Source organism: Mustela nivalis, assembly GCF_964662115.1.
Source record: "Mustela nivalis genome assembly, chromosome: 12".
In the NCBI taxonomy this organism is placed as follows: Eukaryota; Metazoa; Chordata; class Mammalia; order Carnivora; family Mustelidae; genus Mustela; species Mustela nivalis.
In genome coordinates this window covers 10,932,829-10,959,046 of record NC_139031.1, presented here as the reverse complement: position 1 = coordinate 10,959,046, position 26,218 = coordinate 10,932,829, and the positions used below count along the sequence as shown (strand labels likewise).

Here is a 26,218-nt window from a genome sequence, read left to right as displayed (position 1 = left end):
GGTTGCCAGGGGATAAGGAAGGGTAGAAATAGGATGGAAGTCAGCATAGCTATTAAAGAGAAACATGAAGGAGTCTTGTAGTGGAAATGTTTTGGATGTTAATCATATCAATATCATTTTAATGCCAATATCCTGAATGTGGGGCACCTGCCTGGCTCAGTTGGAAGAGTATGACTCTTGATCTTGGGTTCATGAGTTTGAACCCCATATTGGGTATAGAGATACCTTAAATAAATAAATATTACAAAAAATATCCTGCTTGTGAAATTGTGCTACAATTTTGCAAGACGTTACCATTAGAGGAAACTGAGTAAAGGGTACATAGGTCTCTCATATTTCTCCTTACAACTGCCTGTGAATCTTCAAGTATCTCCAAATTAAAAATGATTATTAATTTACAAGATAGGTTCTATAATTGTCCCATAGAATGAACTGGATAATGTATTAGTCTAATTCTTTATTACAAGCAACAGAATCTATTCTGGATAATTTACTCGATAAGGGAATCTCTTCAATGATATTTGGAATTTCACAAATTCCAATGGGATGGGCAGAGAGACTGAATCAAAAGCTTTGCAGCAAGACAAAAACAAAAACAAAAACACAGAACCACACCATGCTCTGGCCAATGTAGGTCTCAGGCAGCCACTGCTGTGCAAACCCTGTGGCTCCCGTTGACCATGCTGGCAAATGGACAACAGAAGCACTGGCTCTACATTTGCCCCAGGTAGATCCGCACTATTTCTCCTATTTTTCACTTTGCAGCTGATGTCTGGTGCAGGTGTTTCTGATTGGTAAAACCTAGATCACAGCCCGTGCCAAACTACAGGGGAGTCTGGGAGAGCACCGCCTGGCTTCCAGCCTGGAGAAGTGGGATTTATAAAACGGGAAATTCCCCAAATCTAGAAAGGTGTGTTGAAAAGATCTTTTGTCAGCCACAAACATGACAAATATCCACCAAAAGTGTAATGGCGTATTTTGCAAACAACAAATCATTTACTTTTTGAAAATTTAAAGAAACATTTCATTTTTTGTTGTTTTTGTTTTGTTTTGTTTTGTTTTAGAGGGGGCCGGGGAACAGAGGGAGAGAGAGAATCCGGAGCAGGCTAGGCTTCTGCTGAGCCCAGAGACCAGGAGGGGCTCAATCTCATGACCCTGAGATCATGACCTCAGTCGAAATCTAGAGTCAGATGCTTAACGGACTGAGTCACTCAGACACCCTAGGTTCAGTTAGTTAAGCTACTGATTCTTCTTGGTGTTTACCAGGGTCTTGATCTCAGGGTCATGAGATCTGACTGGGCTGACTGGGCTCCCTGCTCATCACGAGCCTGCTTGGGAGTTCCTCTCTCCCTATACCTCTGCCCCTCTCACCACGGGCACGCAAGCACTCTTGCTTGCTCTCTCTCTAAAGTAAATAGATAAAGTCTTAAAATTTTTTTTTCAAATTCTGTATGCCTTTTTGATGACTTACCCATTTCCCCCCTCAGTTCTTGTGATTTTCTATTTCTTTTTTTTTTTTTAAGATTTTATTTATTTATTTGACAGACAGAGATCACAAGTAGGCAGAAAGGCAGACAGAGAGAGAGGAGGAAGCAGGCTCCCTGGGGAGCAGAGAACCCGATGTGGGGCTCAATCCCAGGACTCTGGGATCATGACTTGAACTGAAGGCAGAGGCTTTAACCCACTGAGCCACCCAGGTCCCCGTGATTTTCTATTTCTTGATCCAATGTTGATATATTGTATTTTTATTAAAAATCATAAAGTTCACTTATCTTTTTGATTGTACTAACTGTGCATAACATTTTAAAATTAGTTTTAACATTTTCCATTGTTATATATTCTTTTTGTTTCTAATTTTATTTTATTTTACATTCCATTTTTTCATTATAAAAAACATGTTCCTTTATAGCAAATTTGAAAATCAAAACAAAAAACAAACAAGCAAAAACACAAAAAAGAAAACAAAAATCATTTGAAATCCAGAACCTAGTAATAACTCCAGTGAACTCCCCAATAACCATTTCTACTCATACCCCACTGAAAATGCAGTTTAAGTGGGTTGACCCCACCACCATACTTGGGGCAGGCCCCATCTGACCTAAGGCAATCAGAGTCATTTCACATCCTCACTCCCTATTGCCTCACCAATGCAATTATCTCAGTTATAATCAACCAGTGCCTGGCATCCTCCTGGCCACACTGATTGGTTCAAGAGTGTGTACATGACCTAGGTTCATCTAGTTTTTAAAAAGTCCAAGACTCCTATCTGTTAGAAGAGAAGCTCCCACCCCCACCTCAATCCAGGTGTAACTAGTATAAAGGGGAAAAATTTAGCCCCAGAGCTTCTGGAAACCTGTGTGGAAGCAGAGTTTATAGTCAAGAGATGGGGTTAACAATGGGGAGAGAAAAACTATGTCCTTATCCCATCATTTGGTTCCTAAAATCAGATTCTCCTAAGTCTAGTCCCCAGTTGTCTTCTCTTCCTAATTGAACAGAATGAGATTTCCAGATTTAAGAAAATGTGTATTTTCCCTCTATCCCTGCTCTAGATCTATTTGTGTCTCTATCTCCATAAGGGGTCTCCAGGACAATTATCTTTTGAGGACTGGAGTTTCCCAAGCAAATCCTATTTTGGAATGATATTTTTTTTCTTTCAGTGCTTTCCAGATTGTCTTGTACATTTTCTACAACCTGCGGTCCGTAAATATATAACTGGAAGATGTCATTTGATTTTAGTCCAGCAGTTTGAGTTTTGGTGACAGTGCTGTGTTTGGAGTGTAAGGATGTTATTGGGTTTGTACTATGTATGTTTGAAAGACTGGTGGGTTATTTGATTCTGGAATGCCTAACAGCTCTTGAGTAGGGTCAGAAGGGTCAGAATCACACTTGCAGTTCTCTAAAAAAAAAAAGAGAGATGATCCAGTGGCTGACTGACTATGAATGTCTGAAACTACAGGACAAGAACCCATGTCCAGGCTAATACTCTTGAGCTTACTGAAACCCACTTAAAAGGGCTGTTCCCCCTGAATGAACCTGGGGGCAGCCAATTCCCTTGAGGGCTTTCAGACTGTCAAGACACTGCCCGACTTCTCTCATAGCATTTCCATGTTCACTATAACTGGAGAAGCCATAAGATAACTCCCTAATTCTTTCTTTGATTTAAGATTCACCCCTGAGAGGTGGATGAAAGCTAACTTGCTTCATTTCTATATTGAGACTCACCTGAAAAATAAAGAATCCACTCTGACTCCACCCCGGAATTAGAAAGACAGTCTGAGTAAGGCTCTCTTCACCTTCCATTCTCCTATTTATAGATGGCAGGTAGTACTTCTAGACCATATCTATATTTCTAGAGGAAATCAATCTATATCTCTACTGAGGCCATAGCTTCTCTATTTTGTGTGAAAACTCTAATTCCTAGCTTATATTGAAACTACTGTGTTCGTGGTACCTGCCTCTGACCATACATGACACATGGGAGCTTCCACAGCCTCAGCAAATGCACCACTTTCTCCAAGACTCCATCCGCTTCACCTTCTTGCTTAGATATTTTTTTTTTTTTTTTTGCTATTTTTGAGTAGATCTTAAAAAAAAAAAGATAATAGAGGTGGGACAAAACAAGGGTATATGAAGTGTTCTGGCATCTGGAAGGAGAGATAGACAAAACAAATCTACAAATGAAAACTGCAATTTGAGGTGGTGAGAAAAAATAAAGCAGAAACAGGGGTGAAGAGAGATAGAGGGTAGTGGTAATGTAGCACCTCTTTTGATCATGTGATCTGGCATTTGTACAAAGGAGTGAAGGAGCCAAACAAGTGATGTGAAGGAAGACTTTGAACTTTCCTTTATGGGTGGTGAGAAATAATTGGAAATTTTTAAAGTATTAGCCATTCTCCTGGAGAGGTGGGGTTGAAAAGCAGAAAAGCTGGTTAGGAGGCAATTGGAATCATTGCAAAATCCAGGCAAGAAATAAAAATATAAATTAAAGCAATAACAATGGAGGTGGTAAGAAGCAGCTGAATTCTAGATATATTCAAAGGCAATGCCAATAGGATCAGTTGATGGATTCTATGTGAGGTGAGATGAGAGAGATGAGAGAGATGTAGCAAGCATAATGCCTACATTTGATACCTGAAGAACTCTATGTATTCTGGTGCCATTTACTAAGGTAAAGAAAATTGAGGGAGGATAAGTGGGTACATGTAGAGAGCTCTGCCTTAGGTATTTAAAATGAAGGATGCTTTTTAGACATTGAAGTAAAGGTGTTGAGTAAGAAATTAATATGAACATCTAAGATTAACAGAAAGGTCAAAGATAGACATAAAAAACTGAACATTTGAATTTAAATAGATTATCTTTAAAACCAAGGGACTAGGGGTACCTGGGTGGCTCAGTGGGTTAAGCCTCTGCCTTCGGCTCAGGTCATGCATAATCCCAGTGTCCTGGGATCTAGCCCTGCATCAGGCTCTCTGCTCAGCAGGGAGTCTGCTTCCTCCTCTCTCTCTGCCTGCCTCTCTGCCTCCTTGTGATCTCTCTCTGTCAAATAAATAAATAAATAAAATCTTTAAAAACAAAAACAAAAACAAAAAAAAAACAGAAAACAAACCAAGGGACCAGAGGAGATCATGTAGGGATGAATCTAAGAGATCAGAATATAGGTCTTTCCAACATTTGATGGCCAGAAAGAGAAGAAGCCAGGAAAAAGATTGATTTGGGGAATGTTAGGAGTGTGTGTGTGTGTGTGTGTGTGTGTGTACTTTGTTGTTGTTTTTTTCATTGTTAAATGTTGCAGATATCCAAGAGATGCATGGGAGATGTATGGGTTTCCCTTCAGATTTCCTTGTGTACTAGAGTTATTCTATAGCTGTATCTATTAAATTATATTTATCAGAGATTTATCAATTTTATTTTCTTCAAATAACCAGCTCTTATTTTTACATATGATTTATATCAGTTATTTCCCATGTTATTAATTTATGCTTTAATATTCTTTCCTATTTTGCTTTAGATTAATACTTTATCTTGTTCTAGCATTTTACAATATAATAGTCTTTCCATTAACATCTCTTTTTAATTTCTTCTTATTAAAGACCTTTAAATGAGTACATTTTCTTCTAAACACTATCTTGGCCACATCTCAACAGATTTTGTTATGCAGACTTGTGTTTTATTATTACTTAAAAATAGATTTTTATTGCATCCTTAATTTATTCCTAAGCCACTGTTTACTTATAAGAAGGTATTTTTTAAATTTATTATTTATTTATTTGAGAGAGAGAGACAGAGAGAGAGAACACAAAAAGAATCCCTGCTGAACGGGGAGCCCAATGCGGTGCTCAATCCCAGGATCCCAGGATTACAACTTGAGCCAAAGGCAGATGCTTAATCAACTGAGCCACACAGGTGCCCCTAAAAAAGTATTTTTAATATCCCAAGAAACTCAGAAATTTACTAATGTTTTTATTATTTCTTCTTTAAGTGTGTTATGATTAGAGAATGTGTTGGGAGACTTCTTTCTCTTAGGTTGCGGTTGGTATTTTTAAAATATCTTTATAGCCTTTTTATGATTTTTTTTTTTTTTGGTGACAGATATACACAGTTATGGTTTTTATTTCTCTCATTAAATTTCCCCAAAATTTGTTAAAATTTCCTGAATAAAGCCCAAGGCAGCCCCTGAATGACCAACTAACACCACACAGACCAAACACTGTTCACAACAGGCAAAGAAAGCCACTGCAGATGATTGGACTGAAGTAAAAAGTGGTTCAGCCACAACAGCAGGGCACATACAACACCTGGAGACACTCTGAAGTACGAAGTTCCAGGGATCAGAGGACACTGTACTGTGGGGCATTACAGGACCTCTTCTTCATAAGGCCACTACATTCAAAAGCAGGAATTGTAATTGATTATCATAACACAGAGGAACAGACATCAAGAGTTAGAAGAAATGAGGAGACAGGGGTGCCTGGGTGGCTCAGTGAGTTAAGTCTCTGCCTTCGGCTCAGGTCATGATCCTAGGGTCCTGGGATCAAGCCCCACATTGGACTGTCTGCTCAATAGGAAGCCTGCTTCCCCCTCTCTCTCTGCCTGCTGCTCTGCCTACTTGTGATCTCTATCTGTCAAATAAATAAATAAAATCTTTTTTAAAAAATGAGGAGACAGAAGAATATGTCCCAAATGAAAGAACAGAACAAAGCCAAAGCAAGAGACCTAAGTGAAATTGAGGTAAGTTATGCCTGATAGAGCATTGAAAGTAATGATCAGAAAGATATTCACTGGACTTGAGAAAAGAGTGGAGGACATCAGTGAGACCCTCAACAAAGAAAAAAAAAGTCAGAGATGAAAAGCATAATAAACAAAATTAAGAATATTCTAGTTGGAATAAATAGTAGATTAGAGGAAGCAGAAGAACGAATCAGTAACGTGGAGGAAATGGTAATTGAAAGTAATCAGGTCAAGCAGGTGAGAGAAAAAAAATATGCATAATGAGAATAGACTTAGGGAACTCAGCAACACCATAAAGCACAATTACATTAACATTATAGGGATCTCAGAAGAAGAAAGAGTACAGGTGTCAGAAAATTTATCTGAAGAAGTAATAGTTGAAAACTTCCCAAATGTGGGGAAGAAAACAGGAAATTCAGATCCAGGAGGCACAGAAAACCTCCAACAAAATCAACTCAAGGAGGTCCACACCAAGACCCATAGTAATTAAAATGGCAAAGAGTAGTGATAAAGAAAGGGTTTTAAAGCAGCAAGACAAAAGAAAACAGTTACATACAAGGGAAACCCCGTGAGTGTATCAGCTGATTTTTCAGCAAAAATCTTGCAGGCCCCAAAGGAGTGGCATGATATATTCCAAGTACTAAAAGGAAAAAAAAAAAATCTATATCCAAGAATACTCTATCCAGCAAGACTATCATTCAGAATAGAAGCAGAGCTAAAGAATTTCACAGCCAAACAAAAATTAAAGGAATTTATGACCACTAAACCAGCTCTACAAGAAACGTCAAAAAGAACTCTTAGAGTGGAAAGGAAAGACAAAAAGTAAAAGTAAGAAGAGTAGGAAGACCCAAATCAGTAAAAATAATTATATCTATAAAAATCAGACAGGGATTCACAAAATAAAAGGATAAAAAGTATAATATCATATACTTAGAACACTGAGGGGAGAGAAGTAAAGAATGGGTTCAAAATTTAAGTGACCATCAAATTAATATAGACTGTTATATGCAGAAAGTTTTTTATACAAACCTAATCATAACCACAAATCAAAAACCTATAAATGCGAAAAATAAAGAGAAAGGAATCCAAGTATATCATGAAAGAAAGCCAACTAATCTTGAGAGAAAAGAGCAAAGGAAGAAAGGAACAGAGATGAACAGCAAAAACAAGTAAAAAAAAAAAAACAAGTAACAAAATGGCAATTAGTACATATGCATCAATAATTACTTTGAACGCAAATGGACTATGTGCTCCAATCAAAAGATATATGATGACAGAATGGATAAAATAACAAGACCCATCTATATGCTGCATACAAGAGATTCATTTCAGACCTAAAGACTCATGCACATTGAAAGTAAAGAAATGGAGAAGCATTTACAGGCAAATGGAAGTGAAAAGAAAACAAGGGTAGCAATACTTTTATCAGACAAAATAGACTTTGAAACAAAGACTGTAAAGAAAGACAAAGAACACTATATAATCATAAATAGAAAAACCCAACAAAAAGATATAACAATTGTAAATATTTATGCTCCTAACATGGGAGCATCCATGTACATAAAGCAATTAATAACAAATATAAAAGAAGTAGTCAATAGTAATACAATATTAGTAAGGAACTTTTATACCCCACTTACATCAATGGAGAGGTCATCCACTCAGAAACAGTGGCTTTGAAAGACACATTGGACCAAATGGATCTAACAGATATATTCAGAACATTCTATTTTCAGAACATATTATTTTCAAGTGCAAATGGAACATTCTTCAGAATAGATCACATTAGACCACAAAATTTTCAACAAATTTAAAAAGACTAAGTATACATGTATCTTTTCCAATCACAATGATCTCAAACTAAAAATCAACCACAAGAAAAACAAGTGTGGAAAGACCTCAAATACGTGGAGGCTAAATAACATCCTATTAAACAATGAATGTGTCAACCAAGAAATCAAAGGGGAAATTAAAAAATACATGGAGATAAATGAAAATAAAAACATAACAGTCCCCCCCCCAAAAAAAACAAACAAAAAAAAACATAACAGTCCCAAATCTTTGGGAAGCAGCAAAAGCTGTTCTAAGAGGGAAGTTTTTAACAATATAGGCCTACCTCAAGAAACAAGAAAAACCTAAAATAAACAACTTAACCTTACACCTAAAGGAGATAGGAAAAGAAGAACAAATAAAAACCCAAACCAATAGGAGTAACGAAATAATAAAGATTAGAGTAGAAATAAATAAAATGGAAACAAACAAATGAAAACAAAATAACCCAACAAAACAGATCAATGAAATCAGGATCTGGTTCTTTGAAATGATCAATAAAATTGATAAATCTTAAGCCAAACTCATCAAAAGAGAGAGAGAAAGGACTCAAATAAACAAAACCAGAAACAAAAGAAGAGAAATGACAACCAATGCAGGGATTGTAAGATTATGAAAAATTATATGCTAACAAACTGGACAACCTAGAAGAAATGGGTGAATTATTAGAAGCATATAATTTCCCAAAACTGAATCAGGAAGAAATAGAATATTTGAGCAGACCAACTACCAGCAATGAAATTGTATAACTAATCAAAAAACTCCCAGCTAACCAAAATCCAGAACCAGATGACTTCACAGGGGAATTCTACCAAATATTTAAAGACGAGTTAAACACCTATTTCTCTCAAACTATTCCAAAAAGTAGAAGATGATGGAAAACTTCCAAATTCATCCTATGAAACCAGCATTACCCTGATACTAAAATCAGATAAAGACACTACCAAAAACAGAGAACTTCAGGCCAATATCTCTGATAAAAAATCCTCAAAAAAATATTAGCAAACTGAATCCAACAATACATTAAAAAAAGTATTCACCATGATCAAGTGGGATTTATTCCCAGGATGTAAGAGCTATTGACTGATTACAAATCAATCAACATGACATATCACATCAATAACAGAAAGGATAAAAAACATATGATCATTTCAATAGGTGCAGAAAAAACATTTGACAAAGTACAACAACAATTCATGAGAAAAACCTTCAACAAAATAGGTTTAGAAGAAACATACCTCAACTAATAATGGCCATATATGAAAACCCAAAGCTAACATTACACTCAATGGTAAAAAAAACTAAGAGCTTTTCCCCTGTGATAAGGAGCAATCCAGGGAGGGCCAGTCTCACCACTTTTATTCAACATAGTGCTGCATGTTCTAGTCACAACAATCAGAGAAGAAAAAGGAATAAAAGACATCCAGATTGGGGGGGGGGAGAAGTAAATCTTTCACTATTTGCAGATAAACTCCAACAAAAAACTACTAGGACCAATAAACAAATTCCGTAAGGTCGCAAGATACAAAACCAATGTACAGAAAATCATTGCATTTCTATACAGTAAAAATGGAGCAGTAGAAAAAGAAATTAAGAAGACAATCTCATTTACAATTGCAAAAGAATAAAATACCTGGGAATAAAGTTAACCAAGGAAGTGAAAGACCTATACTCTCAAAACTGTAAAGCCTTGATGAAAGAAATTGAAGATGACACAAATAAATGGAAGAATATTCCACGCTCATGAATTAGGAGAACAAATATTGTTAAACAGTCCATACTATCCAAAGCAATCTACAGATTTAATGCAATCCCAATCAAAATACCTGTCGGAGGCAGGCGCCTGGCTAGTTGCCAGGTTAGGATTGCCTCGTGAGACTAAGCGGAACGCCCAAATTAGGAAGTAAACAGCATTGGTTGCTAGCAAAGTTGTTCGTTTAGGTGCACAGCCTGATTCGCTCCCTGCTGTACCCTGCTTGCTGATTGGTCATGTAAGCGTATATAAGTGTGTAGACTTGCAGAAATAAAAAGAAAGAAGATGCATCTGAACTGGGGCTCTTGTCGTCCTTGTGCGCCGAGGGCGATAAATGGCGCTGGCACCTGGGAACTAAATAAAGGAATCTTGCAAGGTAATCCGCAGGAAAGCGGGGAGTAAAGGTCCACAGGTAAGCGGGGACATTAGCCACGTTCAAAAGTGGGAATTCCGCGGTAAAGCGGGGAGTAAAAATAGAAAAACCTTGCAAGGGAGAAGTCCGCAGGTAAGCGGGGTAAAACCACGACAAAGGTGGTGGGAAACTTGTACAAAACCGCAACAAGAAGCGGGGGGGCCATAGAGCCGGGATTTTCTTATCGAAACCGCAGGTAAGCGGGGAAGGGACCACGATCAAAGTGGTGGGAATCTTGTACAAGTCCGCAATAAGAAGCGGGGCGGCCTTAGAGCCGGGATTTAGCGGCGAGTCTTTAACGTCCGCGTCTGTTGTCTGTGTGTTCATAATGGGATCTGAAGTATCTAAAGTGCGGTTGGAAGGGTCTTTAGAAGACCTGCTGAAAGCCAATGGAACTCCACTAAAAACAAAAACTGCTGGGCCTTTTTGAATACAGTGGAAAAGGCAGCTCCATGGTTCCTAGATGAAGTCTTGCTAAACATACCTCAATGGGACCACTTAGGGGAGGATTTGAAGAAACAGGATGCTTGAACTCTTCTCCTCAAATTTAACATAACAAAAGCACAGGCACGGGACATAGTAGTCTCCTGCAGAAATTGCATGACCTTACTTTCTGCACCGTCCTTGGGGGTTAATCCTAAGGGTTTGTTACTAATCATATATGGCAAATGGATGTAACACATGTTTCGGAATTTGGAAAGTTAAGATATGTTCATGTCGCCTGGTGTGATTCCGTCCTGCGCGGCTGTTCTGTGAACAGTAGTCGTTTATTTCCGTCCGCCTTCTCTCCCACCCAAGTGCGAGCCACCACCCCATGGAAGATTCGATGGATATGGACATGAGCCCCCTGAGGCCCCAGAACTATCTTTTCGGTTGTGAACTAAAGGCTGACAAGGATTATCACTTTAAAGTGGATAATGATGAAAATGAGCACCAGTTATCTTTAAGAACGGTCAGTTTAGGAGCTGGTGCAAAGGATGAATTGCACATTGTTGAAGCAGAGGCAATGAATTATGAAGGCAGTCCAATTAAAGTCACACTGGCAACTTTGAAAATGTCTGTACAGCCAACGGTTTCCCTTGGGGGCTTTGAAATAACACCACCTGTGGTCTTACGGTTGAAATGTGGTTCAGGGCCTGTGCATATTAGTGGACAGCACTTAGTAGCTGTGGAGGAAGATGCAGAGTCAGAAGATGAAGAGGAAGAGGACGTGAAACTCCTTAGTATATCTGGAAAGCGTTCTGCCCCTGGAAGTGGTAGCAAGGTTCCTCAGAAAAAAAGTAAAACTTGCTGCTGATGAAGATGATGATGAAGATGATGATGATGATGATGATTTTGATGATGAGGAAGCTGAAGAAAAGGCTCCAGTAAAGAAATCTGTACGAGATACTCCAGCCAAAAATGCACAGAAATCAAACCAGAATGGAAAAGACTCAAAACCATCAACACCAAGAACAAAAGGTCAAGAATCTTTCAAAAAACAGGAAAAGACTCCCAAGATACCGAAAGGACCTAGTTCTGTAGAAGACATTAAAGCAAAAATGCAAGCAAGTATAGAAAAAGCGAATTGAACAGTCCTGGGCACTACTGGTAAATTAAGCCCAAAGCTGGGGAGAGAGGAAAAGGAGAGACAAATATAGTCCATACTGACTGTCATCAACAATCCAGACTGAAGTTTCAAATTCCCTTTCCTGATTTGCCACCCACCCACACCCCCTTCCAGGCTGGAAGCAATCTCATTCTTGATCTCCTAAAGCACATTTCTTTTGACTGTTGTGATTTCAGTGACCCCTTACACTTGGCTTTCTATTATGTGTGCAATTGCCTCACTCTTGACGATGTTTCAATCACTTCTGTATCTCCCTAGCTGCTCAATAAATATTTTAATGAATCAAAAAAAAAAAAAAAAAGATATGTTCATGTCTCTGTAGATACCTACTCCGGAATAATTTTCGCCTCAGTGCATACGGGGGAAAAATCCAGAGATGTTATCGCCCATTGCCTACAGGCTTTTGGGGCATGGGGAAAGCCACACCAATTAAAGACAGATAATGGTCCAGCCTACACCTCACAACGCTTTAAAGCCTTCCTACAACAACTTGACATTCACTTGATACATAGAATACCCTATAACCCACAAGGACAGGGTGTTGTGGAGTGCGCGCATCTTACAATAAAAAATGCGCTTTATAAACAAAAAGGAGGGATAGGGGACACCTTCAGGTCCCCTAAAGATAAGCTCAACACCATTCTCTTCATTTTGAATTTTTTAACGTTGGACAAAATGGGTAAATCAGCTGCAGACAGACAGGCAAGTGATGCTGCTGCTCCCCCTAAGCCTTTAGTACTTCGGAAGGACATCCTCACAGGAAAGTGGAATGGACCAGATCCAGTGTTAGTATGGAGTAGGGGGTCTGTATGTGTTTTTCCACAGGAAAAGGAGGCTCCAATTTGGATCCCAGAGTGGCTGGTGCGTGCAGCCTTGCCTCCGAACACCAGTCATGATGCTGAAGATGCTGATGATAACTCTGGGGATGCTACACCTCCCTGGCAGACTCAAGCCAGACAGCTATGAGCAGTGGTTAAAGCATGGCTATATCCTTTACCAGTGACTAACTCTTCTCTCATATTCCCTCCTCTCCCTTTGATGCATGGTAGGTCTGTAACTTGCTAGGAGCATGTACTGATATCTCAGCAGTGTCCATGTTAAATGGTGGCAAATTCCTCAACTGTTCTTATAAACAAAATGACTCTAGTACCTTTGAGACAACAGTTAATGTGTCTTGACCCAATAATATTACTTATCAGCCCACTCCCATATGGGTCTGGCCACCATTCCTTTTCCTCGTAACAAATGCTAGCGAGCTGAATGATACGTTGAATTGCACTAAGAATTTGCTATCTTGAATGTCACTGCCTTCAAGCTGGCTGTGATTATGCGTATCCCTACCCATGTTCCTATCCCAGTTTCCATTCCAGAGGACAAGTTACCGGTGGTGCTATCCAGAAAGAAGAGAGATTTTGGTATCACAGCCGCCATTGTGACAGCATTGGCTATATCTACAGCAGCTGCCACGGCAGCAGCAGTCTCGCTTGCTGCAACTATACCCACTGCGGAAGCTGTGAACACCCTTGCAGAAGGAACGGCAGCTGCCCTTCAAACATAGACTCAGATCAATGCACATCTGCAAGCAGGAATCCTGATAGTCAACCAGAGAGTAGATTTGGTTCAAGAACAAGTGGACATATGGGGGGCCCTATTGGGACTGGGATGTATAGTACCCTTCCCGGCGATTTGTGTAACTCCCATAGCCTATACTAATATGAGTGACTTACAGAATGTCTCCCGACAGCTCTCCCAATACTTGCGGGGGAATTAGTCTGCAGAATTCCAAAACTATACTCAGCACCTGCTACGAGGCATAACAAGGATAAATAACACCAGAGTTGAGCTTGCAACCCTCCCAGAGACAATCAAAACATTGCAAGATGTGTTAACCTTTACGAAACAATGGGCTAGCGTAATTGGTCTGATGATAATCCTTGTAGTGGGCTTGATTCTGCTAGTAAGGAAACTGCAAATTTGGAGGCAACAGCAACCTAGGCAACAGCAAGCCATGGTGCAGGCCTTGTTAGCCATCGAGGCTGGAACATCCCACCAAGTGTGGCTAAGTATGCTGGATCGGTAGTCAACGACGGGTAAGATTGGTGGGGGAAATATACCAACCTAAGACAGGACGCAGATCATTGATATCTGCCGTCTGATGACGGGTAAGAATATTCCCCACCACTGACAACCTAAGACAGGCACGATCCCTGCCATAAAAGAAAAAAGGGGGATATGTCGGAGACAGGCCCCTGGCCAGGGCGGCCTCCGCCATGAAAAGATGGCGCCTGGCTAGTTTCCAGGTTAGGATTGCCTCGTGAGACTAAGCGGAACGCCCAAAGAGGAAGTAAACAGCATTGGTTGCTAGCGAAGTTGTTCGTTTAGGTGCACAGCCTGATTCGCTCCCTGCTGTACCCTGCTTGCTGATTGGTCATGTAAACGTATATAAGTGTGTAGACTTGTGGAAATAAAAAGAAAGAAGATGCATCTGAACTGGGGCGTCTTGTCGTCCTTGTGCGCCGAGGGCGATAATAACAACAGCATTTTCACAGAACTAAACCAAATAATTCTAAAATTTGTATGGAACCACAAAAGACCCAAAGGAATCTTGAAAAAGAAAAATAAAGTTAGAAATATCACAATTACAGATTTCAAATTATACTACAAATCTGTAGTAACCAAAACAGTAATCAAAAATAGACACACAGATCAAGGAAACAGAATAAAAAGCATAGAAATAAACCCATGATTTTATAGCCAATTAATCTTCAATAAAGGAAGCAAGAATATGCAATGAGGAAAAGAGTCTCTTCAACAAATGTTGTTGGAAAACTGGAGAGCTACGTGCAAAACAATGACATTAGACCCCTTTCTTGGAGTGCCTGGGTGGCTCAGTAGGTTAAAGCCTCTGCCTTCCGCTCAGGTCATGATCCCAGTATCCTGGGATCGAGCCCCACATTGGGCTCTCTGCTCAGCGGGGAGCCTGCTTCCCCCTCTCTCTCTCTCTGCCTGCCTCTCTGCCTACTTGTGATCTCTCTGTTAAACAAATAAATAATAAAAAATCTTTAGGAAAAAAAAACATTTCTTATACGATCCACAAAAATGAACTCAAAATGGAGTAATACCTAAACGTGATACCTGAAACCATAATAATCCTAGAAGAACAGGCAGTCATTTTTCTAACAAGAGCCATAACAACATTTTTACAACAAAGAATTTTTATAACCCAACACCAAAAAAAAAAGTAATCCAATTAAAAATGGGCAAAATATATGAAGAGATATTTTCCCAAAGAAGACATACAGATGGCGATGGCCAAGGGACACATGGACATCACATCACTCATCATCAGGAAAATGTAAATCAAAACCACAATAAGATACCATCTCGCACCTGTCAGAATGGCTATGATCAAAAACACAAGGAACAACAAGTGTTGGTGAGAAGAAAAAGGAACCTTCTGAAACTGTTGGTGGGCATGCAAACTAGTGCAGCCCATCTGAAAAACACTATGGAGGTTCCTCAAAAATTAAAAATAAAACCACCATATGATTCAATAATTGCACTACTGGACATTTACCCAAAGAATATGAAAACACTAATTCAAAAGGATATAAGGTATCCCCATGATAATTGCAGCATTATTTACCATAACAAAACTATGGTAGCAACCCAAGTGTCCATCCATAGATGACTGGATTAAAAAAAGATGTGGCAAAAAAAAAAAAAAAGATGTGGCAAATATACACAATGGAATATTATTTAGCCACTATAAAAGAATGAAATCTTGCCTTTTGCAACAACATGGATAGATCTAGAAAATATAATGTTAAGCAAAATAAGCCAGTCAGAGAAAGACACATACCATGTGTGATTTCACTCAATATGTAAAAGAAGCAACCCAAAAAGAGGAGATCAACCAAAAACCAGACTCTTAACTACAGAGCACAAACTGGTGGTTATCAGAAGGGATGAGTGAAGAGGTGAAGGGGTTAACTGTGTGCTTATCTTGATGCGCACTGAGTCATGTATAGAGATGTTGAATCACTGTGTTGTACACCTGAAACTAATTTAACACTCTCTGTTAACTATGCTGCAATTAAAAATTTTTAAATGGCCTGAATAGTTGGATTATTGTCATTAATTCATTTTATCGTGGTGATGTTGTCGGTCCCTTCCTTTCCCCCACTAAGAGTCACCACTATGCTTGAGGTAATCTTGACCAAGCAGAATTACATTAAGGGTCTTAGTACTACAAGTATGAGGAGTCTGTGATGAGTGCTGTTGCCCGCATCGGATTATTTGTGCTGGTAGGAAGAGGGCAGGGGGCTCTTAGGCCATTGTTTTCCTACCATGACATCTACACTGACTGATGCCATAGAACTGCTTTGTCCATTTCCGGTCTCGATCCCCATCGGCACCGCATCTCAACTCCACCTGACCGTCACTGTTGACTGGGAAGCTTGATCCTGCTCCCAGACTTCTCAGCACTGGATGAAAGATGAGTCAGCCACAATTATGCACCCAGGTTACTCTCTGGTGCTAATGTGTCCTGCGTTTGAGGCCCTATCCGGAATCTTCTCAAAGTACTGAATTCTGCCAAAATGAAATCCACATTTTTTTCCTGGGATCTACCCACCTTGGGAAGTCACAATATTATTAAGTCTAATTCTAACTTCCTTCTGCCACCTCTCCAATGTTAAAGTCCTAGCATGCCTGCTACCTGAACTGGCTCAGGTACCTCATGTTCTGATAATGTGCCTCTCTTACCACAAATGCAGTATTTTGTCACCTTCTCCAGGTGATCTGGGTTATCGGAGAAGCAGATGCCAAGACCAGATCAACTATGCAAAGGTTTCTTAAAGAAATGCTAGGGAGACAATGCGGGGAGGGAACCAGAGAAGCCTGGGACAGTCAGCCTCCAGGTCAATGCAAGTCTGACCTGGAGTGGAGGAATGAGGGAGAAAAGGTGGGTGGGGAGCATTTTAGGCTGTCACAGAGTCTAAGGATGCTTGGAAAATCATTGAGGAGTCTCCAAGCAGGAATCCCTTGTCCCCAAAAATGGCCGGTAGGTGCAAGAGCTTCCCACAGGGATAGATTCCACAGCCCAGCAGCTGGAGCTCTCCTCACTGTACTGGAAGGGCTGCCAGGAGAGTTCTTCTTTTTTTGTTTTTTTTAAAGATTTTTATTTATGTATTTATTTGACACAGAGAGAGAGAGAGATCTTTCTCTATCTTTCTAACATTAGCCTCATGATAATATGCCAACAGTCCTCTTCCACATCGGTGGTGACAACTCCAGGGATCCATGTTCTTTAATTCCCACCACTGAAGAAGGAATGATTCTCTTTCTCCTCATGTCCAGTTGAAAAATGCCAGGTAGGCAGAGACGCAGGCCGAGAGAGAGCAGAGAGCTCGATGCAGGGCTCGAATCCAGGACCCTGGGATCATGACCTGAGCCGAAGGCAGAGGCTTAACCCACTGAGCCACCCAGGCGCCCATGCCGGAAGAGTTCTGCTGACTGCCATACTCTCCTTCATTACAAAGTTTTCATTAATATGTTTTAGTACTACATTGTTTGATTGAATGGAAAATTGTTAAGGTGTTCTTTTTCACTGTATCTTTTCATTATCTTAATGTAGTGACTATTATGATTAATAACTTATGCATTGTCTTCTAGTATATTGAATATCATTTATACTTCCCCTATAATTTAGTAGTATCTTAGCTCTTTTATTTTTAAACTATAAGTTGGTTTTGCTTTCAAATATAGAAAGAGACCTTTTTGTTGAGAGGTGAATTTTATCTTTCTAAGAATGTCTGAAATGCACTCTTCTGAATTTTCTCCCTCCTATACTTGTTCTTCTGTTTTGCTTTAACAATTATGCCTTTTTATATGTAGACTGAATTTACAAGTAAAATTCTTCTGAAATGGGTTAGATAGCTTAATTTAACTCAACTCTACAAGGTTAATTAGTGTTTTTATCTGTATTTATATTAAACATCCAAAATAGAAACTTTGGACTCCTTTCTCTGACACAAAGTTTCACACTAATTGTTCATGCCTGAATGTGTGTTTTGTTTATTCTCTTCCTTGATTTCATATATGGATTTGAGTCCAGCATTATATTACTCATGACATCTACCTCATAGTTGTTAGAGTTTTCAGTTAAATCTTTTCAGCATGATTTTCCCATACAGTAAGCTATTAAAAATAACTTAAATGATTAACTTAGAGATGAGATATGTGGTCAAAAAATCTCTCTCTGGCCTTTGAACCTATAAAATAGCATTCTGCCTTTTTTCCTCAAATGATTGATCACTCAACCAGGTGGGGGGAAAAAGGTCTTTGGGGGAATAGATATTCTTTAAGAACTTACAAATACTTTCTTATTCAGGATCTTGATTTAGGTTCTAAATGTTGTAGCCATCCTACTCTGTAATCTTTAGAATATTATCAATTCTTCTTTAGATTCACGTATTATCATTTCACTGCCATTGAAATGAAAGGTGGAAGCAAATAAATCATCCATCCTTTTTTTTTCTGTTATTAGCCCCTATGTTTTTTGTTGTGAAGGATAGAAACCCAACCTGAACTAACTTGGTCAGAAAAGGAGACTTACTTCTCCATGTAACTGTAAGAAAGGAAGCAGGCCAGGAGTATAACAGTGATCATTTTCTCTCCACCTTTCATCACAGCTTCTTTCTAACATTAGCCTCATGATAATATGCCAACAGTCCTCTTCCACATCGGTGGTGACAACTCCAGGGATCCATGTTCTTTAATTCCCACCACTGAAGAAGGAATGATTCTCTTTCTCCTCATGTCCAGTTGAAAAATGCCAAGAAAGGGCTGTGATTGGTCTTGCCTGGGTCAGGGATATACTTATATCATCCGTTACAACTGGGGTGAGTTGGTGGTCTTTAAGTGATTGGTTCTATTTGGGGTAGGTGCTTAACTTTAGGACCATCATTTGTGGTCAGGAGCATAGAGTCGAAAAGAAAACTGCATATCCTTTAAGTCAAATGTTTGCAAAAGGGAAAGAACATTTCCCAAGAGAGGGGGTTGCTGCCCCAGTGAAGGGAGGGAGGAGTTTCAGGCAAAGAGAACAATCCCTATTCATTACAATAACTTTTGCTGATTTGAAACCACCTATTCAAGAATTCTCTTGAAACCCAAGGCAGATTATTATACGCCATTCTCAAGTTCAGCCACTTTTATTACTTCATTTTTGGGCAATTAGAATTTAACTACAACAGGTTTCATTTCATAGTCTATCCCATTAACTGAGATTTTCAGGATTAACAATGTTTTTCTTTTAAATATTAAAAAATAATTCTCAAAACAACAAATAGGATAGCTAATGTAAAGTAAAATGTGATTTTCTGGACTTTGCCCACTCCCCCAAATCCATGGTCATATCCTAACACACACAAGTGCATGAACCCCCCATCAACACACAGCAATTCTTTTAAGAAAAATATATAATGATGTTTTGCAATTTGCTTTATAAATTTATTTTTTTAAAAGATTTTATTTATTTATTTGACAGAGAGAGATCACAAATAGGCAGAGAGACAGACAGAGAGAGAGATGAGGAGAAGCAGGCTCCCTGCTGAGCAGAGAGCCCAATGCGGGACTCGATCCCAGGCCCCTGGGATCATGACCTGAGCCGAAGGCAGAGGCTTAACCTATTTTATTTTAAAGTACTCAATTTTAGGGGTGCCTGGGTGGCTCAGTGAGTTAAAGCCTCTGCCTTTTGCTCAGGTCATGATCCCAGGGTCCTGGGATCAAGCCCCACATCAGGCTGTCTGCTCAGCAGGGAGCCCGCTTCCCCCTCTCTCTCTGCCTGCCTCTCCTCCTACTTGTGATCTCTCTGTCACATAAATAAATAAAACCTTTAAAAAAATAAAGTGCTCAATTTTATACATCACTATATATAACATCCCCTCCTATTTAATAACAACATAATACTCCATTGTGTGGATATACATAATTTGTTTAATCAATCCCTTTTTAGTGGGCATCAAAGTTTCTTCTAGCTTTGTTATTTCAAAGCAAAGGATATGTACGTTTCCTGCTGGAGTATACATATTCTTGTGTATATATCACTGTACCCTTGTGTATAGTATAACCAGAAAAACGATTCCTAGAAATGGATAGCTGGGTCAAAGAGTACGCCAACAATATTCTTAATGACTCCATTATAGTTAATCATTAAGTTACTGTCTCTTTCATTCTAACCTGTCCTAGATTAACAACTGCTACGACTCCTATCATTTCTTTGGCAATAGATCTTTTCCACTCTTTACGTTCTGATCATGATTTTTGAAGTTATTCCATTACAGAGAAATTAGAATTTTTTTCTGGGCTCTTATGAAATTATTTTATTGTGCTAGAATATTTTTCTTGCCCCCACTTTTTCATATCTACTATTAGTTTTAGATATTGATGCTTTATTCATTGAAGTTTTGTGCCGGAATTTTCCTGTGTTAGATAAAGGAATCTGTGACCAGTTAGTCTGCCATTTTTAATGATGTCTCCAATTAAGCATTTGTAAAAATGTATTCCAAAACACCACCTATCTGAAATATATCATTGTATTTTCCAGGGAGCCGAAGTTTTAAATTCTTTATCATCAAAAGCTTTTCCATTTCATTTAAACATTAGGGATAAAAACAAGTCTCAACGGATCCTACTGAGCACACCTGAATGTGATTCTGGTTCCTGGAGACCACTGTTGGGACCTCGTGGTCATCAGGATATAATTTCTGAGAAGGTTTGTCCCTCGTGAATGAACCGGTATCTTGCTGTCTTCTGTCCTTGGATTGGCTCCATGTGCTGCTTCTCCCCAACATGCTTCTCCAATGTGAACTAGCTCTGCTCAGTGCTTTCAGTGGCCTCCATATCTACTTTCTGTGAGTTAACCACTTTATTAAGCTTAATATAATTGCCTTCAATAAACAAAAAGATTAAAGGAAGTCTGATGAGCTTCCGCTGAGTAAAATGCCTAGGCTTTATTTTTTACATGGACTTTGGGACATCTATTTTGCCTGCTTGATGGCTTATTTTGCTATTTCCTGACCCTAGCCAGATTCTGGAAAGGTGAAGTGATTCTATAGTTGAATTTTGGATGAACAAGACCTTATGGCACACATAGAGATTTAAGATTATAGAGTATCCTAAACACAGAATTTTTTTAAAGTGCCAGAATATTAAAGAAGAATAAAACCCTACTCGAATATTAAAGCATGAAAATATAATACACTCACATGGCTTAAAATTTTAAAAATATTTTAAAACTTTTTTCTCCCCATCTGTTCCCAGCCACCTGAGTCCCCACTCCCCAACAGGCAACCCATGTTATCAATGTTCTATTATAGTTTATAGAAGTATTTTAAGCATATATATGCAAATTCTCACAAACTCATTTTTCTTTTTTGTACAAACAGCAGTGTATTAAACACATGTCCTACACCTGACAAAATGTCTTGCCCATCATTATATATCCATACATAAGGGATCACTCTTTTTGCTTTTCCTTTTTCAGTGGCTCCAGATTATTCTACCATATGGATGTGCCATTGTTTATTTTTCTGTTTCCCCACTGATCAATATTTAAGTTGTTTTCAATCTGTTGTTTTTACAACCAATGACGCACTTTAATAACCAAATACATACATCATATCTCTGTGCCAGAATATGTGAATGACAGCTCCTAGAGGAGGAATCACTAAAACAAAGGGTATAAAAGCACTTGTAACTTTGATAGATATTATGAAACTGTCCTTTATGCAGGCTATTTGATTTTATACTACCTGTTTTCCCCTGGTGTGTTATAAAACGTTTTGCTATTTGTCAATTTAATAAGTGGGAATGGCATTTTAATGTCATTTTAAATCACATTGATCTCACGAGCGAAGATGAGGATATTCACATATGTTCTTATCTTTTGCCCATCTTCTCTTTTTTATTGATTTGTAGGAGCTCTGTATACACTAGGCAAATCCATCTTTCATCCCAGATATATTTCTCAGTTTGTCATCTGTGTATTTACTTTGTTTTGGGTGGTATTAACCACACTGTTTTTTAAAAAGTTCTTCATAGGGCGCCTGGGTGGCTCAGTGGGTTAAGCAGCTGCCTTCGGCTCAGGTCATGATCTCAGGGTCCTGGGATCAAGTACCGCATCAGGCTCTCTGCTCAGCAGGGAACCTGCTTCCTTCTCTCTCTCTGCCTGCCTCTCTGCCTACTTGTAATCTCTCTCTGTCAAATAAATAAATAAAATCTTTTTTAAAAAATTAAAAAAAAAATAAAAAGTTCTTCATAAAGTCAGACTTGTCAGTCTTTTCTTTTTTGACTTCTATGCTTCTGTCATACTTAGGAAGGTCTTATTCATCCCTATATACATTCTTTTGTTTCCTATTTAAGTTTGTGGGTTTTTTTTAAGATTTTATTTATTTATTTGACAGACAGAGATCACAAGTAGGCAGAGAGGCAGAGAGGCAGGCAGAGAGGAGGAAGCAGGCTCCCCGCTGAGCAGGGAGCCCGATGCGGGGCTCGATCTGAGGACCCTGGGATCATGACCTGAGCCGAAGGCAGAGGCTTTAACCCACTGAATCACTCATGCGCCTCTTAAGTTTATGGTTTAAATTAAACCTTTGACCCACTTAAAATTTATCCTGGTGTGATACAGACAGGATTGGATTCAACTTAATTTTTTCCCTAGTTGGTCACTGAGTTGTCTCCCCACATGTTGAATAATCAATTTTTCCCAAAGACAATACTTGATTATTTTAATTATAATCTGTTTTACAGAGTTAGTTCCTCCTTACTTTTCTCCCTCAGAATGTTTTTGGCTATATTTTCTTGCTTATTTTCCATAAACAAAATTTAATCAGCTTGTCTAGCTTAAAAATGATTGATTTTTTTAATTGAAATTGTATCATTTTTATGGATAAACTTAGGGGAGAATTGATATCCTTATATTGCTGATTCCACCTTTCTATGTGTTCACATTTCTTTTGTGTTTCTCAAAAGCATTTTGAAGTTTTCTTCATGTAGATCTTGAACTTCTTAGTTTTATTCTTAGTAATGTGTCATATTTCTTTGTTGTTGTAGCGTTTGCAAATGGGGTCCTTTTACTCCATTACTTCTTTTAATTGAATCTTTTTTTTTAATGTGTGAAGATTTTAATTTCTGAGTATGTTTCATTACCCAGCCACATTATTGAGTTATCTTACTTCTTTTTAGTTTATTTTCTTGAGTTTTCCAGATATACAATCAAATTATTTGAAATTAAAGTTAATTTTTGTCTTCTCCTCCTTTCTAATATTTTACACCTGCATTTTTTCTCCTATCAAAGTGCATTGGCTAACATACCAGAAGTTTTAATTCATTTACTCAGTCTTAGAGAAGTATATGCATTTAAACTGAAGATCTGTCATTTCATGAAATACTTAACCTGCAATCCATTCCTTCACCAGAACTACAGAGCAGGCTGAACTCTAGGAAGAGGGTCTGAGCAAAAGGAAAATCTGGTCAAAGGAAGCCCTGCATAAACTCTGAGCCAATAAGCAAGAATCCCTCGGAACCAACCACTTTGCCTTTAGGGAGGCCAAAGACAGACTGATGTCTTTGCTGACCTCTTCTGGTTAATGTGAAATCAGTCGGAAGATGGCAGATTTGATTGTTTTTCCTAAGGGTTTTCCTGGACTGTCTGCCTGAAAATATTTATCCGGATCCTGAAAGTAAATTTCATACTTTTCTTTAATCACCCTGCCTCTTTCTTTTCCTCCCTCTCTATTATAGAACTTCCAAATCCTGAGTCCCCTTTTCCTCCCTCCGATTTTTGGCTCTTCCACACCCCTGTATCCACAAGTATTGTCTGTAGCTATTTCTGAACTCCAAACTCATGCAATTCTTGGATTAGGGCAATTGGGAAGTCCATGGTCACCTTGGTTGGAGCAGTTTCTCTGGACAATGCGGGAGGAGAATCCATCTTGCTGTGGGTAAAGAAATGAATGGAAAGTATGGAAGAAACAACAGTGCTCATATAGTTCTATTTCAGGAAACTTGGCAATAAAAGAAAGATAAGATTGAATGGTAACTGGGGCACCTGGGTGTCTCAGTCATTAAGCATCAGGTCCTGAGATCGAGCCCCACATCAGACTCCCTGCTCAGGGGGGAGCCTGTTTCTCCCCTCTCCCACTCCTCCTGCTTGTGTTCCCTCTCTTGCTGTGTCTCTTTCTGTCAAATAAATAAATAAAATCTTTTTTAAAAAGATTGAATGGTAACTTAATGATTAAGAAAGAATCAGAAGTATATTCATTCATTTATTCACTCATTCATTTTCTAGGGTATGAGGTGGCCATGCAAATGCACCTCTAGCATCTCTAATGGTGGGGATTGTACATGGTGGGCAGCTGCAGCTGCTGTCTCTGAAATGCTTCCCTGTCTACATTGCGACCGTGACTCTCATGGCTATTCCCTGATGATGATTGTGGATGGCAGGGGCACTAAAGCAGGTCTGTTCCTGGAACATTTAGGACAGCTCAGATGGGTGGTTTAGGATCAAGAACAATTCAATGGCCTTGCTGAACTTCGTGAGGGCGGTGCTACAGTGTCAGGCTCTGTCACCGAACATTATCACCTGCCCCCTCTCCTTCACAATGGTCAGACCTGCATGACAATCTGATGGCTCTCCCTGACTCCCCTTTCTTCCTTATTGGCATTTTCCCTAAGAAATCTCTCACACTTCTAATTCTGCTTGGTGTCTACTTCTTGGAGGACCCAGTCTAACATAGAGTGGAATAGACTTGAGCAGTTTTGAAGGGTATGAGCAGAGGGGGAAGAAAAATATTTGATTCCTCATTGTGTTTCCTATAGATTCCTTTCCAGACTTTCTAGTTTTTGTCTCTATGCCAGCCACAATTCTTGATACTTCATCACAACTTTACTCTCAATATCTCCATTCTCTCTATGGGGTCCCTGACCTTGTCCCAACTCTGAACTTTCCATCTAGCTTTCAACCTAAGAAAACCAAAGTCATCTCATTGCTGGTCTCCAAGGTAAGCAGCATCATCCCTGCCATGGTTTTGCTTCTATTGGGGAAATGTCGCTCATTTTCTGAGGGCCTTTATATTGGAAGGGTCCTTTTTATTGCCATAGAATTTTAAAGGGCAAAGCTCAGGAAATAGGTGTTAGGGTCCCACAAATTCTAAAGGAGATGTACCAGACACAGCTCTGCAAGACTTACTAGAAATGGAATGACTTTCTAGGGTGCCAGGGTGGCTCAGTCTGACTCTTGGTTTCAGCTCAGGGTGTGATCTCAGTATCATGGTCTCAGTATCGTGGGATTGAGCTCTGTGTTGGGCTCCTTGCTCAGTGGGGAGTCTGCTTCTCTCCCTCTCTCTCCCTATGCCCCTAAACCCTTCTCTAAAATAAATAAACAAATAAATAAGTAATCTTTTATTAAAAAATGAAATGACCTTCATTTCACCACCAAGCCAGGCTATAAAAACAAAAGACAACAGTTACTAGTGGGAAGAAACTCAAAAGGGTAGAGTTCTGAAGTCCCTGCTCTGCCCACCCCTACACATCTTAGGCAGATAAAGGCATTCTCTGAGATAAAACTGCCATATAGATTAGAAATGCAGGAGTGGTGTGTTACTTATCCCACTCCTTGGTTGGATGCAAAACCCCACAGACCCATCCTGGTGCCACTAGAGGAGCAGATGGTGACAAAGTCCAGGAAGAAAAGGATACCTATCCTCAGAGTTTGAGAGTTTGAGAGAGCTTTGCCTCATCAATGATGAAGCATGATAACAACCTCATCCATGATGAAGATGATAACAAGCCTGTACTCCCATCACAGATACAGCAAAAGGGGCAAGTAGATACCACAGAAGATATGGACCATCTTGAAGTTTCCTGGTCCAAGAGGGCTACTTCCTTGAAAGAGGACCCTGACACTGAGAGGCTCTAAGCTGAACAAGCAGAGCAGGAATTGGAGGGGGAGTCATTAAATGACATGTAATGCACATGTTCTTTCAGGATCTCTAAGGAGTCCACAAATGTACCCGATGAGAACCCCTGCCCCACAAAGGGCATAGGCAGGTAAGGAAAAGGATGAATAGCTCCAGGCAAGTAGAAGGATTGCAGTCCCTTTCCCCTAACCTCCTCTTCCCTGTCCTGACACCAAAAGACTCAGAGCAGGGATGGAGAATTGGAATAGACCAGCAAGGAGGAGTGGGAGAGCAAAACATTCCTGCTCTCCACCGGTCAGACATGTCCAGGGGAGAAGAAAACCTTTAAATGAGATGAAACATTGAAGTTCTAACATAGACTAGGATGCATGGCTTACCACCTAATAATGGGTCTTCATGAACAA

General features: G+C 39.3%; 1 long non-coding RNA gene and 1 pseudogene across 2 annotated transcripts; both read left to right on the top strand.

Annotated features, from left to right (window-relative positions):
- Positions 1–10,942: 10,942 nt before the first annotated feature.
- LOC309845282 (nucleophosmin pseudogene) lies at positions 10,943–11,874 on the top strand (annotated as a pseudogene). The gene has a single exon. The product of its transcript is annotated as a nucleophosmin pseudogene (transcript).
- A 6,695-nt stretch (positions 11,875–18,569) lies between these two features.
- On the top strand, positions 18,570–23,963 carry LOC309845816. Its single transcript, XR_014301516.1, has 3 exons — positions 18,570–18,737; positions 20,500–20,747; positions 23,313–23,963. It is a non-coding gene; the product is annotated as an uncharacterized lncRNA (long non-coding RNA).
- Positions 23,964–26,218: the final 2,255 nt, after the last annotated feature.